The sequence below is a fragment of the Chiloscyllium punctatum genome, chromosome 2 (genome assembly GCF_047496795.1).
Source record: "Chiloscyllium punctatum isolate Juve2018m chromosome 2, sChiPun1.3, whole genome shotgun sequence".
Taxonomy (NCBI): Eukaryota; Metazoa; Chordata; class Chondrichthyes; order Orectolobiformes; family Hemiscylliidae; genus Chiloscyllium; species Chiloscyllium punctatum.
Window position 1 is genome coordinate 4,972,375 of NC_092740.1, and position 17,114 is coordinate 4,989,488.

Genomic DNA, 17,114 nt, shown 5'->3' on the forward strand with positions numbered 1-17,114 from the left:
AGTGCTTCCAATTAAACCTGTTGGACTATAACCTGGTGTTGTGTGGTTTTTAACTTTGTACACCCCAGTCCAACACTGGCATCTCCAAATCATGCTTCTAGGAATTCTCATGCATATCTCTGTTTGGCTTATCCTAGGATGGATGTGTTGTCACAGTCGAAGTGGTGTCTTTCCTCATCTGTGTGTAAGGATACTAGTGAGAGAGGGTCATGTCGTTTTGTGGCTAGTTGATGCTCATGTATCCTAGTGGCTAGGTTTCTGGCTGTTTGTCCAATGCCTGTTCGACAAACCAAACAAAGACATGCACGAGAATTCCTAGCAGCATGGCATTCCAACCAGAACTCTATCAACAAACACATTGACCTCGATCCCATTTATCATTCCCTGAGAAAAATAACAGGAAATGACATCACAACATGAAATGACATCACCACAGGAAATGACATCAGCAACCCAAGGAAACCTAAACACATAAATCAAAAGCAGGCCAGGCCACCAGTGCTTCATCCGGAGGCTCACTGATGATGTTACCCAGTATGGTGACGAAACATCTGAAAACAAACCTTCCAGCTCAGTGAGAAAATCTACATCCCAAACCTCAACCTGAGCTACAAATCTTCTCAAAATCAGCTGAGAGGTTGTTAATTTAAGACAGAGATGAGGAGAAATATTTTTCTCGCAGAAGGTTGAGTGGCTTTGAAACTGTCTTCCTCAAAAGACTCAGAAAGCTGGATATGAATATTTTGAAAGCAGAGTTGGATTCGTTCTTGACGTCTGACAGGGTGAAAGATTATCAGGGTTAAGCAGGAATGAGGAGCCCTGAGATCAGTTGTGATTAGATTGAATGGCAGGACAGGCTTGAGGGGCTGAGTGGCTTGCTCCTGTTCCTAAGTTGCACGGCTGTATATTGATAAATCGTGTCGTCATCTCCAAACATACGTTAATTTTCACTCATATGCAGAGGTCTCCAGCTCCAGGTCACCGCCACCTCCTTCCGGGTCCTCTTCCAACACTAAATTATCAGACAGTTTATTGAATTACAGTTTATCAGGCTGTGGAAGTTCAGTTTCTGAGTTTGTTTTGAGCAGAGATTGATAGGTTATTACCAGTGATGATATATCCACCAATTAAATACTCGGAAGCTTCAAGCCACCACTTTCAGTTCCCATTCCAAACTCTATTCCACAGATACCAACTTTGTCACTCCCCTGACAATGGTCTAAGTCTGTTTGCACAGTTGACCCTGAGGTGAAAAGTCTGAACATATATTTGTACATTCAGCAAGATCACCTTTCCCACCTCTGCTACATCGGTAGACACTGCCACTGATTCAGCCTCTCTTGTCTTTATTAGTTCATGATCTGACTATTGACTGACCCATCCTGACTGGTGTCCCACATTGAGCCCTCTGTAAACATGAGAACATCCTTCACACAGACACCTGTACCAGAGCTCTGTATGATATCTACAGGACCTGGTGAGGGCAGCTTAGGAGTTCAGGCATCACTTCTAACAAGAAACAGAGCTAATGTCTCAGATTGAAAACCTTTCATCTGACCCAGTTAATCAAACTGGCTGAGGGACAGAGGATTTATGTTATGTCACCTCAAAAACTAACATAAACTAGATGGCAGGATTGACCAGGTCCAAGGTGACTTGAGTGAGGACCACTGTAACTAAATGCTGCAGTGAAAATCATCCCCTATTCAACTCAAATTGGCACCAAATTACCAGTCAGAGGAGCAACAAGGGCACACAGCTGAGGAATGGAAACGTAGCTAAAGTGTGGAAGGAGAGTATGGTGGTTTCCACAACTGTTTTCACAATTGCAGAAACCAATCAGCAAATCTCACTCTACACACAGAAGTTGTGATATCTTGTCCCTCCTTCTCCACAGCTCAGAAAACAACAGTGTAAATACAACTCACAAGGAGTTCCACTGACTTTTTTACAAAAGCAGCATTTTCTATTGAGACAACAGTAAAAAATAAAAATAAAAAGATGTGGTCTTTACCTAATGGAATGTTAGTCTTCCTTGCAGGAGGATTTGAGTACAGGGGCTTGGTTAGACTGCAGGCTAGAGTACTCTGTGCAGTTTTGATTTGGAGATGCTGGTGTTGGAGAATGAAGAAGCAGCACGCTGAAAGCTAGTGCTTCCAATTAAACCTGCTGGACTATAACCTGGTGTTGTGTGATTTGTAACTGTGCAGTGTTGGTCCCCTTCTCTCAGGAAGGATGTTATTACCACAGAGGGAGTGCCATGAAGGCTCAGAAGACTTGTCCCCAGGATGGAGGGACAATCTTATTGGGCAAACTGGGCCTGTAATTTATAGAGATTCTAAGAATGAGAGTTGATCTTACTGAAACTTACAAAATACTGAGAGGGGAGCAGGATAGATGAAGATCGATGTTTCCCTCTGAGTGAGGAGTCTAGAACCAGATCATAATTTAAAAATAAGAAAGAGGCTACTTAAGTCTCAGAGGAACGTAAAACATAGAACAGCACAATACAGAAACAGGCTCTTTGGCCCACTATGTCTATGGTGACCATGTTGCCATGCATGTGGTCCTTATCCCTCTAGTTCCTGTCTGTTCATGGGGAGAAATTGTTTTTAAACAGAAGCTTGTGAACCTTTAGAATTCCCTGCCATACCGGGCTGTGGAAGTTCAGGTTCTGAGTTAAGTTCAGGTTCTGAGTTTGTTTAGAACAGAAATTGATAGATTATTACCAGTGATGGAGAGAGTTATAGTGATAGAATCACAAAATAAAACAATAGAAGGACTTCAGCCCATCACGTTGTACAACCAAAACATGCATAACTTACCTGCACACATCCCACTTCCCTGCTCCAAGAAGGGGTGGGTAAAAGAGTAAGGGGTTTGATCAGCATCAAAGGAGCAGGAGAATCGACATTTCGGGCATAAGTTCTTCTTCAGGAAGGAGGAGGGTGTGCCAAGCAGGCTAAGATAAAAGGTAGGGAGGAGGGACTTGGGGGAGGGGCGTTGGGAATACGATAGGTGGAAGGGGCGACCCCCCCGTGGCTGAACACTTTAACTCCCCCTCCCACTCCGCCAAGGACATGCAGGTCCTTGGCCTCCTCTATCGCCAGACCATGGCAACACGACAGTGGGAGGAAGAACGCCTCATCTTCCGCCTAGGAACCCTCCAACCACAAGGGATGAACTCAGATTTCTCCAGCTTTCTCATTTCCCCTGCCCCGCCACCTTTTCTCAGTCCCAACCCTCGAACTCAGCGCCACCTTCTTGACCTGCAATCTTCTTCCTGACCTCTCCGCCCCCACTCCCTCTCCAGCCTATAACCCCACCTTAACCTCCTTCCACCTAATCGTATTCCCAATGCCCCTCCCCCAAGTCCCTCCTCCCTACCTTTTATCTTAGCCTGCTTGGCACACCCTCCTCATTCCTGAGAAAGGGCTTATGCCCGAAACGTCGATTCACCTGCTCCTTGGATGCTGTCTGACCTGCTGCGCTTTTCCAGCAACACATTTTTAAGCTCTGATCTCCAGCATCTGCCGTCCTCACTTTCTCCTAAGGGGTTTGATCAGCCATGATCATATTGAATGGTGTGCTTGACGGGCTAAATGGTCTACTCTGTTCCCTTTGGTGCTACTTAGCCTTAAACCAACAGCCCCAAACTATAGTACAGTAATCTGATAAACCTCATTATTGTAACACTCTCAGCAATCATTTGATAGTTACACATTAATTGGGTACAGTATGTAACCTGTAATATTGCAACATTGGTCTCGATTGCTCACATTTTGTGTTCCAAAACAGATATCTTATGAGTTCATATGTGTTTCATTGACAACTACCTTGCGAAAATAACCAGGTTATTTAAGTAAACTTATTGCTGATGATTTTTCAAAGGCTTTTAGCAATCTGCCTTAACCGAATTATCAGTCATTTTTAGGAGTTTCTGTATTATATAAAGGAAATGCAGAAAATTCCTTCAAATGGGGAAAAGAGGAAGATGTTGCAAAAATGTTGCGACTGTTGTCAAACCTGCCCTTGTTTAATGGCAGCACATCCTTGCAGTGCAGTGGGTAGTGTTCTGATGTGTGGATCAGAGGCCCTGGGTTCATGTTGAACATGTTGCTGACCTTACTGAGCAGGCTGATCCACTGCTTGTAAACGTTCCAATTGTCCCCTCGTAGGCAGGGAGTATGGGATAGTCTCCCAGTCAGCCACCCTGCAGAAGACAATGAGAAACCATTGTAGTATTATTCCTGTGGACCAGTAGAACGGAAGATTTTACTGCTCCTTGGGTGCTGCCTGAACTGCTGTGCTCTTCCAGCACCACTAATCCAGAATCTGGTTTCCAGCATCTGCAGTCATTGTTTTTACCCAGCAGCACGGAAGACCATGATCTGGAAACGAGAAGGGGAGGGAAGACAGCTAGACTATTTAATACGTCTATTTGGCAGTTAAATTCGAGGGTTGTGCTGTTTTGATGCTTTTTAAGACAGGTTGATTGAAACATTTAGGAGGGTATAAGATAATAATTTGGACAGAAGTAGTATGCAAGGGAATGTGGAGAAATCAGGAAATTGGCCTGAAGTAAAGATGCTCACTTGAGGAACCTGTGCAGGCTCAATGAGAGGCCGAATGGCCTCGTTCGACACCATAACAATTCTGCAAAGACAGTGCAGGAGCTGATAGCCCCTCACAGGCTCAGCTATCGGTATTGTGGGCACATGTGACAACAGGTAAGAGCACTCCTTCTGGGGCAGAAGGAAGTAGGGCATACATTCTGCAGTAGACTGGCCTGAAGCAAAGAAACTGCAACAAAACAAGGAGAAAAATAACAAGCACAAGTCCATGATGGACCTGATCTGGGAGTATATGCTGGGACAGTATGGTCAGATTATCCTGTGTACTACTCACACTATACTTACCTGTATCATATAGCAGCAACATTTTGGATCTTTACATGGGGCCCCCAACTTACAAATGTCTGATCTTATGAACATGAGCTCGTATCAGGGATACTTACAAATGGCTATTTTATATTGTCCTGCATTGTGTTCCTAATTGCAAACAAATCAACTTACAAAATGCAATCCATTCACAGCCCAGGGCCCATCTGTACTCTGTGTTAAACTGATATTGTACCTGACTGAGGTGAGAAAGTGGAATTGAGGCCAGAACCAGATGAACCATGATACTGTTTTCAGATCATAAAACATAGGAGCAGGAGGCCATTCAGTCCATCAAGTCTGCTCAGCCATTCAATAACATTAAGACTCATTGAATGATAGAGCAGTCTTAATGGGCTGAATGACCTCAGCTTTTATGATTATAATCTTAAGCCCATCAGCTCAGTGACTTTGTTTTCCCCGTCTACAATTGCCACCTAGTTATCTGAGATAAGGGTCGATAAAGACTGCAGGAAATTAGGCTGTCAGAAATCATTACCTTATACTGAACATTGTCTTCTAACTATATACAGGGCAAGAGTTTACACAAGACCTTTCTATATAAGTTAGTAATTCAGGTAAGCATTACTAAAATACAGATTCAAACACTGCAAATGTCATACACTTATCACAAAAATGCAAGGGGCAGGATGTGAGTGGTCTTGAAGATGTGCTTCTCATGGTAACCAGTGAAGATACTTGCAACAGTTGTGGCAGCTGGGATCCCATGGCAATGCTTTCTATTTGAGGGTACGGAGCTCCGACATCCACCGCCTGGTGGACTCCATCAAAAAGCACATCCCTCTGATTGTCAATGTGCTGTCCATTGCAAACAATGTTCTTGCTTGCAAACCTCAGAGCACCGTGTCCAACATTAGATGTGATTCTGCTATCAAGTGACATTTACTAAATAATCCTGACTGTGCTGAAAATTATGCAGGAACCAATCCAAGCGTATCAGTAGGGCTTGCACTGTGACTTATCTGTACATGCTGGAAGCTACTTATATTCAGGGGCAGGACTCTGTTGTTCGTAGATGAGAGGAAGATGCTCAGGCACTGCATTATTTCCATTAACAAAAGGGTTACAGAGCCAGAGTTACAGAGTCCTAAAGAAGGGTCCCTCAACTCGAAATGTTAATTCCATTTCTCTCTCCACAAATGATGCCAGACCTTCTGAGTTTCTCCAGCAATTTATGTTTTCGATAAAGAGACAGCCAATCCCTGCTGTAGTCCCCATGGCAGGACCTGAACTGGTTTGAGGTTAATCTGATACCTAAGGTTAACAGTGAAAGGCATTCCCTTTCTAACTTTGGTGTCGCGCATTCCCACTCCTGATACTGATAAACTTTGACCTTGAGCCGCCTTTTAGCAATGTTTACATTCTGAATGAGCAATTGGTTATTCTGATGGTCATGTGATCTTATATCACTGACGAAATAGGCTCTTCGTTACAGCAACCATTAACAACGTGTTTTAGTATTATCTACACTTCTTCTTTCTCATGCTGGACAAAAGCCTGTGCCTGAGAACCTGATTATTCTGACCTTGTATTAACTAGTTTGGACCAGAACCGGCAGCAATCTGAGACTGCACTCATTGGAATTAATTCACAATCTCTTTTTACTGACACCTGCATGATCGCTGACATTGCGGTTCGTGCCTGTGTGACATCCATGGGTAGGATGAAACATGAACAAACCATTGACAGCTGCGGATAACCGTATTCCAAACAATGAATAAATCCATTGGGAAAATGGCATGGAGCTGGACGTCACTTAGCTTGGCCTGGTCACTGTTTGGTTGCTAAAGTGACTCAGTTTGTTTGTTCTTCAGTGGATTTTACTTAAATCCAACCACCTCTTTATTAAATCCAACATTACCATCATGTGGCCTGACATGGTTATAACATGCAATTAATATCTTTCCAAAACATTCTCCAGTTTGGAAGTTGGACTTTATTTTGTCACCTCGTAATTTAAATTTTCCTCACTCATTGTTTTGTTTATGAACTACATTAACTTGATGATGCTGAATTCATAGAACTGTTACTTTTCACTTGAACATCAAACGCTGAGGGGTGAAGTTTACAAAATGATAAGAAGTGTGGATAGAATGGATAGTTAGAGTCTTTTTCCCAGGGGAGAAATGTCAATTACTAGGGCACATAGGACGTAGATTTAAGATAAAATGGTTAGGTTTAAAGGAGATGTAAGAGACACTTTTTTTACACAGAGGGTGGTAAGTGCATGGGCTGCATTGACAGATGAGGTGGTGGAGACAGATACAACAGCAACATTTCAGAGCATCTTGACAGACATGTGAATAAGCAGAGAATAGAGGGATATGGACCATTTAAAGGCAAAAGGTTTATAGTTTAGAAAGGCATCGTGTGTTGTCACAGTCTTGGTGGGCCAAAGAGCCTGATCTTGTGCTGTACTGTTCTTTGCAATGGTGCAGAAGTAAACTAGTCAGTCCATCATGTCTGCATTGGTTCTCTGAGCATATTGCCTTTCAGCCAATCTCCTGCGTTTTCTCTATAACACTCCACATTGTTTCTGTTTAAACAAATCATTCAATGCTATCTTGAATCTGCCTCCATCACACTGCCAGGTAGAATGATAGCAGCTTTCAATGAGGCTATCAGTAATGGAGACAATGTCTGATTTTTAGTGAGTTTAAATTCTGTCAGCTGCATTGTTGGGATTTTAACCCAAATTCCCAAAGAGTTAGATCTGAACAATGGTGACTGGCTGGCAACATTTATCAGTGAGAATAGAACATTGAGGACAGTAATAATTTTCTCAACCTCAGAAGCAACATTCGCAGAGAGGGTGAGGTCAGGATGGAAGTCCACACAAGAACTGAAAAAGCAGCATCAGACTTCCAGCAACTAGAATATCTTAAACAAAGGAAACCAGGACAGTATGAGGGCATATTGGCTCTGCTGGAATGGGAAACTGCATTCAAAGATGTGATGGCAAACAGGTAATAAATAATATTTAAACAGCTAAAACACAACTAATAAGTGTTCCATTTGGGACTAATAAATCAAGGACAGTATTAAATGAAGAGGCTTAAACATTTGCCAAAAAAAAGGTTTTTGTGCTGATCGGAAAGTTGTTTCTCAGTCTTCCTTCTCCAGATGCAAGAGGCATAGGGTGATTCATTCACTCTTATAAATGTCTTTGAGTTATTCATTAATAATCACATTTTACAACAAATGCCAAGAGGAAAATCACTACATTACTTTAGATTCGAAGTAGCTTTTACTGCAGAGAATAGAGAAAGCTGCTGAGCTAGTGGAGGTCTGATGGTTTCTCCCTGCCTTGTTCACAACCCGAAGCTGTTCAGCTGGCTGGGAACCACTCAGAGAGAAGGTCCTTGTAAATAATAACTGGCCACTCGTCCACAGACCATTCAGCTTTTTATTGCTGGCTGAATTTCCTTTTCTACCTACTCTTGGCTCTAGCTTGTCTGCATCAGTTCTTACTACAAATTGGCTCAGAAGCTGTGTAAACTGTGCTTACAATGAGGGTCGCATTACTTGTTTCTAAATCATTCAGTAATCCTTGGGTTTTAAAAGTTTTTTTTTCTAATATCAGTCCATGATTTAAAAAAACAGAAATGCTGAATGAGTTCACAGGATTTTGTCCTTTGAAACTGCTACACGGACATAAGGTGAGCAGACCACACAAACCAATTAAGAAAAAATGGGATAAACTACACCTCAGAGACTATGATTTCAATTTAAATTTGAATTGTGAAGAGAATTTCACCAAAACATGAGAGTTGGCTAAAAAAAAACATTTGAAGGAAGCTCAATCAACAATGAAAACGAGAACAGATAAAAATCCAAAGTTTAAGAGATTGCTGCTGAAGACAAAATATTAGAGTTGTTACCTGTCTCTGTGGAACCATTAAACACAAAGTCAATGGAGCACATCCAATCAAAATAAAGCACAATGTGGGAAAAGATTTGCTAATCCACGATAGGCCCACAAAAGCAAAATTGGCCAAACTGTACCAGAACACCCAGAATTCCCGAGCAGCTCACAAACTGAATCAGACAGCACGCACAGACAAGGGAATACACTGTAAGCTCCCATGGACATGACTGAGCACCACAAATATGTCAAAGCCCCAAGGGCAGTTTCCCAACCCAGCAATACCAAAGCCACACAAAGATCAGGACAGACAGACAGGCACCAGCAAGGACATGCTCTAGGAACAGGACAATGGACAATGGACAATGGACAATGGAAGCACCTCACCACTCGAGAAGAGAGTTTAACACCTACCTACCTGTGAAGATGAATGGAACTATGGATACTGTCATTGTGTGAAGGAACAGGACATTCATCCAATTAAACTGTTTTCCAATTAGCATCCTTGGAACTAAATTACTCCATTTTCAGAAACATTGTAGTTCCCCATTTCTTAATCAGTGTCATTGTGCAGCATTACTATAAAACTGGTCTCATCCTTCGCTCTGGGAGGAGAAAGCTGATCTACCTGTGCAGACTATCAGTTCTGTGTCAGCCGAGGTCAATTTCTCTTCCAGCCATATAGCTTGCAATAAACAGTTTGTCAATTTCACTTTGAGCTGTGTTTTGTGATTTCTAACCTATTGGGCAAATTTCTCCAACACACAACAATGTGAATGATGTCGTGATGACTCCAGATACAAGGAAGAGTCATCAAGTGAGTCATATTACCATATTGAACAAGTATTATAACAGAAGTGATAAGACCATAAAACAAAGTACCAGACAGAAGCCATTCAGCGCATCAAGTCTGTTCTACCATTCAATGAGATTACAATTGACCTGATAATTGAGACGTTATTCATGGCTCACATCAACTCCAGCCTACCAAACTGCCTGGATCCTTTGTAATTCACTTACTGGTGCTACAAGTCCACAGCAGATGCCATCTCCCTGGCCTTACACTCAGCTCTGGAACATCTGGATAACAAGGATACCTACATCAAGCTCCTACTTATTGACCTTCAACACCATAATTCCAAACAAACTCATCTCTAAACTCTGAGACCTACGCCTCAACATCCCCCTCTGCAGTTGGACCATCAACTTCCTGACCCACAGACTGCAATCAATAGGATAAGCAACAAAACCTCCTCCACCATAATCTTTAACACTGGTACCTACAAGGCTGCATACTCAGCCTCCTACTATACTCCTTGTACACTCACAATGTGTGGCCAAATTTCTCCTCAACTCCATTTATAAATTTACTGATGACATCACCGTTGTAGGTCAGATCTCAAACAACGATGAGGGAAGAGATTCAGCGCATAGTGGCATAGTGTAAAGAGAAAAATCTCTCCATCATAATCAGCAAAATGAAGGAGCTGGTTATTGACTTCAGGAAGTGGGGCACGCCCCTATCTGCATCAATGGGGCTGAGGTGGAGATGGTCGAGCGCATTACGTTCCTGGGCGTGATGATCACTTATCTGACCTGGTTCACACACACATCGACATTACAGTCAAGAAAGCACAACATGTCTACATCCTCAGGAGGCTAAGGAAATTTGGCATGGCCACAAGGATGTTTACCAATTTGTATGGATGCACCATCGCAAGCATCCGATCTGGATGCATCAGTGTGATATGGCACCTTCCCAAGACTGCAAGGATCTACACAGCCCAATCCATCATCACCCAACCCAGCCTTCCATCCAATGACACCTGCTGCCTCAGGAAAGCAACCAACATAATCAAAGACTTCTCCCACCTTCTCCTGGTTATGCTCTTCCTCATGTTCCTCCATCGGGCAGAAGATATAAACGTTTGAATACACGTACAAACAGATTCAAGAACAGCTTCTTCCCTAGCCGTTATCAGACTGCTGAATGGACTCTCGAACTTCAAATAAAGATGATCTTGCTAATGTAGATCTTGCTTTGTTCACCTCCTATGCAATTGTAATCTGTATTTCTCACTCTGTCTAAGCACCCTATGATCTGCCTGTACTGTTCACAAAACAAAACTTGTAATTGTACTTAGCTCCATAACTACAATTAATCAAATAAAATCAGCTTCTTCTCAGTTGTTATTAGACTTTTAAATGGACCAATTAAACATTAATTATGATATTATTTAATCTTAATTCACTCTTAATTCTGAGACAGAGGGTGGCTTTACAGACTGGTGGCCTGTGACCAGCAGTGTGACACAGGGATCAATACTAGGTCCCCTTCTGTTTGTTGTTTATATAAATGATTCGAATGAGAATATAGAAGCCATGGTTAATAAGTTTGCAAATTACACCAAAATTGGTAGCGTATTGGATAGTGAAGAAGGTTAGTTGAGATTACAAAGAGACCTTCATCAATTGGGTGAATGGGCTGAGGAGCGGCATATTGGAGTTTAATTTGGATAAATGCCAGATATTGCATTTTGATCAAATGAACAAGGGTATGATTTATACAATTAATGGTTTGGCCTTAGCTCGCTTTGTCAAGCAGAGAGACTGAGGGGTTCGGGTACATACTTCTTTGAAGTTTCAGTCATGGGTAGGCAGGGGCGTTAAGAAGGCATTAAGTATGCCTACCTTCATTGCTCAGATCTTTGAGTATAGGAGTTGGGACATAATGTTGAGGTTGTACAGGACATTGGTGAGGCCTCTTCTGGAATCCTGTGCAGTTCTGTCCAGCCCATTAGAGGAAGGATATTATTATTTTGGAGAGGATTCAGAGAATTACCAGGAAGTTGCAGGAATGAAGCATTTGAGTTATAAAAATAGACTGGATAGTCTGGGACTTTTTTCACTGAAATGTAGGATGTTTAAGGGTGACCTTAGAGAAATTTATAAAATCATGAGGGTCATAGATAAGGTGAACAGGAAGGGTCTTTTCCCTAGGGTGGGGAGGTTCAAAACCAGGGGACATATTTTTACAGTGAGAGGAGCAAGATTTAAAAAGGACACAAGAGGCACCTTTTTTTCACACAGTTCATTTGTATATTGAATGAACTGCCAGAGAAAGTGGTGGATGCAGGCACAGTTACAGCATTTAAAAGACATTTTGTTAAGTCCATGAATAGGAAAGGTTTAGAGGCATATGGGCCAAATCCAGGCAGGTGAGGCTAAGTTGGTTTGGGAACATGGTTGTTGTGGTCTGTTTCTGTGCTGTATGACTCTGACTACCTCTGTCTCTGCACCTTCTCTGAAGCTGTAACACTTCATTCTGCACTCTGTTCTGCTACCTTGATGCACTTTGTATGGTATGATCTGCCTGTATAGCACGCAAAACAACACTTTTCACTGTATCTCGACACCTGACAACAATCAATCAATCCTCGATTCCACTTTACTGTCTTTTCCCTGTACCCTTAATTCCCTTCCTGATTAAAAATCTGTCTGTGTCAGCCTCGAATATACTTAATGACCCAGCCTCAATAGCCCTGTGTAGTAAAGAATTCCACAGATTTACTTCCATCTTTGTCTTAAATGGGTAACCTTTTACTCTGAAATGATGCCCTCTGGTCCTAGACTCTCTCACAAGGGGAATCAACCCTTCCACATCTCCCCTGTCAAGTCCCCTAAGACAGTTTCAATAAGGTGACTTCTCATTCTTCTAAACGCCGAGTACAGACTCAACATTAGTCAACCTCTCCTCATAGAACTGTCCCTCCATACCTGGGATCAACTAAGTGAACCTTCTCTGGACAGACTCCAATGCCAGTCTATCAACACTGGTCATAGTAGCCCACCATGATCTGATTAGTGCCTTAACAGTTTTAGCGACACTTCCTAGTTTTATACTCTTTCCCTGCGGTGGGGGAGTCCATAACTACAGGGCATAGATTTAGGGTGAGGGGGGAAAAAATTGAAAGGGACCTAAAGGCTAACATTTTCACACAGAGAGTGGTGCAAGTATGGAATGAGCTGCCAGAGGAAGTGGTGGAGGCTAGTACAACTACAGCATTCAAAAGACATCTGGATGGGTATATGAATAGGAAGGATTTAGAACATAGAACATAGAACAATACAGCACAGAACAGGCCCTTCGGCCCACGATGTTGTGCCGAACTTCTATCCTAGATTAAGCACCCATCCATGTACCTATCCAAATGCCGCTTAAAGGATTTAGAGAGATATGGGCTAAATGCTGGCAAATAAGATTACATTTGGTTGGGATATCTGGTCTGCATGGATGTGTTGGACCAAAGGGTCTGTTTCCGTGCTGTACATCTCTATGACTCGATAACTAAAAGCCAACATTCCATTTGCCTTCCCTATTTCCCACTGAACCTGGATGTGATTGATGCAGGAGCACTCCCAAATCTCTCTGTTTCTTCGCTTTCCACAATCATTTAACATTTCAGTAGTGGTAAGTTCTATTCTTCCTGAAAGTTTGTACTGTGACATCTACCCACATTATATTCCACTTGCCAAGTTCTTGCCCACTCACGTAGCCTCTCAATATCCCTCTGCAGACTCTCTGTGTCCTCATCACTTGCCTTCCCATCTATTTTTCTATGATCTGCAAACATGGCTATAGTACACTCACTTTCCTCATCCAAGCCATTAAAATATATTAGTAATAACTAAGGCCCTAGCACTGATCCCCACACCCTTATACCAACTCTCTATTAGTCACCCAATCCTTTATCCATGTTCATATACGAGCCCCAATGTCATAGAATGAATGTATTGTTTACGGTGCAAAAGAAGACCTTTCGGCCCATCCTACCTCCACCGATTTTATCGCCTCATGCCAGTCTTCTGCCTTTTCCCTGTATCCCTGAAGATTTCAATCCAAATAACCAGCCAATGCCCAGTCAAACCTGCCTCCGCTACAGTTCCAGGCAGTGCATTCCAGATCCTCACTAGTCACTGTGTGAAAAAGGTAAAGATTTGAGTGGGGTGCTGGAAAAGCACAGCAGGTCAGGCAGCATCTGAGGAGCAGGAAAATCGATGTTTCGGGCAAAAGCCCTTCATCAAGAATAGAGGCAGGGTGCCTGCAGGGTGGAGAGATAAATGAGAGGGGGGTGGGGGTGCGGAGAAAGTAGCATAGAGTACAATAGGTGATTGGGGGTGGGGATGGAGGTGATAGGTCAGAGAGGAGGGTGAGGGGAGGTAGCAAAGAGTAAAATTGGTGCATGGAGGTGGGGATGAGGGTGACAGGTCAGAGAGGAGGGTGGAGTAGATAGGTGGAAAGGAAGATAGGCAGGTAGGACAGGTCATGGGGACAGTGCTGAGCTGGAAGGTTGAAACTGGGGTGAGGTGGGGGGGTGAGGGGAAATGAGGAAACTGGTGAAGTCCACATTGATGCCATGGGGTTGTAGTGTTCGAGGCAGAAGATGAAGCGTTCTTCCTCCAGGCATCGGGTGGTGAGAGAGCAGTGGTGGAGGAGGCCCAGGACCTCCATGTCCTCGGCAGAGTGGGAGGGGGAGTTGAAATGTTGGGCCATGGGGCGGTGGGGTTGATTGGTGCGGGTGTCCCGGAGATGTTCCCTAAAGCACTCTGCTAGGAGGCGTCCAGTCTCCCCAATGTAGAGGAGACCACATCGGGAGCAACGGATACAATAAATGATATTAGTGGATGTGCAGATAAAACTGGGATGGATGTGGAAGGCTCCTTTAGGGCCTTGGATAGAGGTGAGGGAGGAGGTGTGGGCACAGGTTTTACAGTTCCTGCAGTGGCAGGGGAAGGTGCCAGGACGGGAGGGTGGGTCGTAGTGGGGCGTGGACCTGACCAGGTAGTCACGGAGGAACGGTCTTTGTGGAAGGTGGAAATGGGTGGGGAGGGAAATATATCCCTGGTGGTGGGGTCCATTTGGAGGTGGTGGAAATGTCATCGGATGATGTGGTTTATGCGACGGTTGGTAGGGTGGAGAGTGAGGATCGGGGGGGGTCTGTCCTTGTTACGGTTGGAGGGGTGGGGTCTGAGGGTGGAGGTGCAGGGTGTGGACGAGATGCATTGGAGGGCATCTTTAACCACGTGGGAAGGGAAATTGCGGTCTCTAAAGAAGGAGGCCACCTCTGTGTGAAAAAGGGTTTTTACATGCCACCCTTACTTTTTTTGCACATCATTTTAAATCTGTGCCCTCTCATTCTTGTTCCTTTTACAAGTGCAAAGTTTCTCCTGATCTACTCTATACAGCCTCTGCTCATGATTTTGAAAATCTCTGTCAGATCCCCTCTCAGCCTCCTCTCTCCAAGGGGAACAGTCCCAACTCCTTCAATCGATCCTCATCACTGAAGTTTCTCATTCCTGGAACCATTCCTGTAAATCACTCCCACACTCTCTCCGAGACACTCACATCTTCCCTATAACGTGGCCCCCACAACTGTCCCCAATCATCCAGCTGGGGTCAAACAGGGTCTTGTACAAGTTCCCCATCACCTCCTCGCTCTTGTACTCTCTGGCCCTATTAATAAAGCTGAGGACATTGTGTGCTTTATTCCCTGCTCTCTCCATCTGTCCTGCCCCCTTCAATGATCTGTGCACATACACACCCAGCTCCCCCGCCCCCCCCTTTAGAATTGTACCCCCTTTTTTATATTGTCTCTCAGTGTTCTTCCAACCAAAGAGCATCACCTCACACTTCTCTGCATTGACCCTCATCTGCCACCTATCCACCCCCTCCACCGACTTGTCAGTGTCCTCTTGGAGTTCCACACAACTCCCCCTCACAGTTTACAATCCTTCCAGGTTCAGTGTCAGCTACAAACATGGAGATTTTTCCCTGCACAGCAAGATCCCAATCATTAATACTGATCAGGAAAAGTCAGGGTCCCAATACCACCCCCTGGGGAACTCCAGGACAAACCCTCCTCCAGCTTGAACAATATCCATTGACCATTCCTCTCTGTTCCCTTTCACTCGGCCAGTTTTGTATCCACGTTGCTGCTGTCCCTTTTATTCCATGATCTAGAACTTTCCTCACAAGTGTTTTGGGTGGCACTGTACCAAACACCTTCCTGAAATCCATGTGAACCACATCAACAGCATTACCCTCATCGAGTCTCTCTGTTATCTCTTCAAAAACTCCAGAAAATTATTTGAACATAATTTCCCCTTTAGAAATCCATATTGACTCTTCCCAATTATCTCCACCTTTTCCATGTAACGACTGTTTCTTGACATTTCCACAACACAGGGATGAAACTAACTGCTCTGTAATTACTGGGTTTATCCTCACAATCCTTCTTTAACAATGCTGGAATGTTTTCAATTCCCCAGTCTCTGGTACCTCCCTGACTCTGGGGAACATTGTGACACCCCTCACTTCCTTCAAAAGCCTTGTTTACTTGTTTGGTGGGACATGAATGTCTCTGCTGTATCAGTTGAGAAAGAGGCTCTGGATTTAAGTTTGCTCGCTGAGCTGGAGGGGTCATTTTCAGACGTTTCCTCACCATACTAAGTAACATCATCAGTGAGCCTCCGGTGAAGCACTGGTGTCAGTGATCCAGTTTCTACTTCTGTATTTAGGGTTCCTTGGATTAGTGATGTCATTTCCTGTCATTTCCACATTTACCACCCTGAGAAAAATCATCATGGGAAATGACATCACCACAGGAAATTACATCACCAATCCAAGGAAACCTAAACACATAAATAGAAAGTGGGTCACTAACACCAGTGCTTCACCAGAGGCTCACTGATGATGTTACCTAGTATGGTGACGAAATGTCTGAAAACAAACCTTCCAGCTTAGTGAGCAAACTTATATCCAGAACCTCAACCTGAGCTACAAATCTTCTCAAAAACCTGCTCAGAAAAACCCTTTCTATCTCTTATCTCCTTGCCCACACAAACTGCCGAACTTGCCTTTGGCCTTACAGGACTTGTTGAAGCCACCATTTGATCCCCTGTGTTTTCATGCCGGGCTCCTTTTTTGGAATCATTCTTATCAGTCCAGATAAGATTTCCCACAAAATATTCAGCATTCTGAATGAAGATATCCTGCCTGAATTATTGGGAATACTTATTTATATTGAAGGACTGGCTGGGAAATAGTAGAAGATTTTGGATGATTCAGACATTTTCTGGACTGGAAAGAGTTGTAAGTCTTGGACACTGAAACAATCCGTGTCCAAACGTAACACGACCCTGCACAATATCCAGGCTTGGGCTGACAAGTGGTAAGTAACCTCCATGCTGTCAGGCTATGACCATTGTTACGACCCAGGGTAAACCCC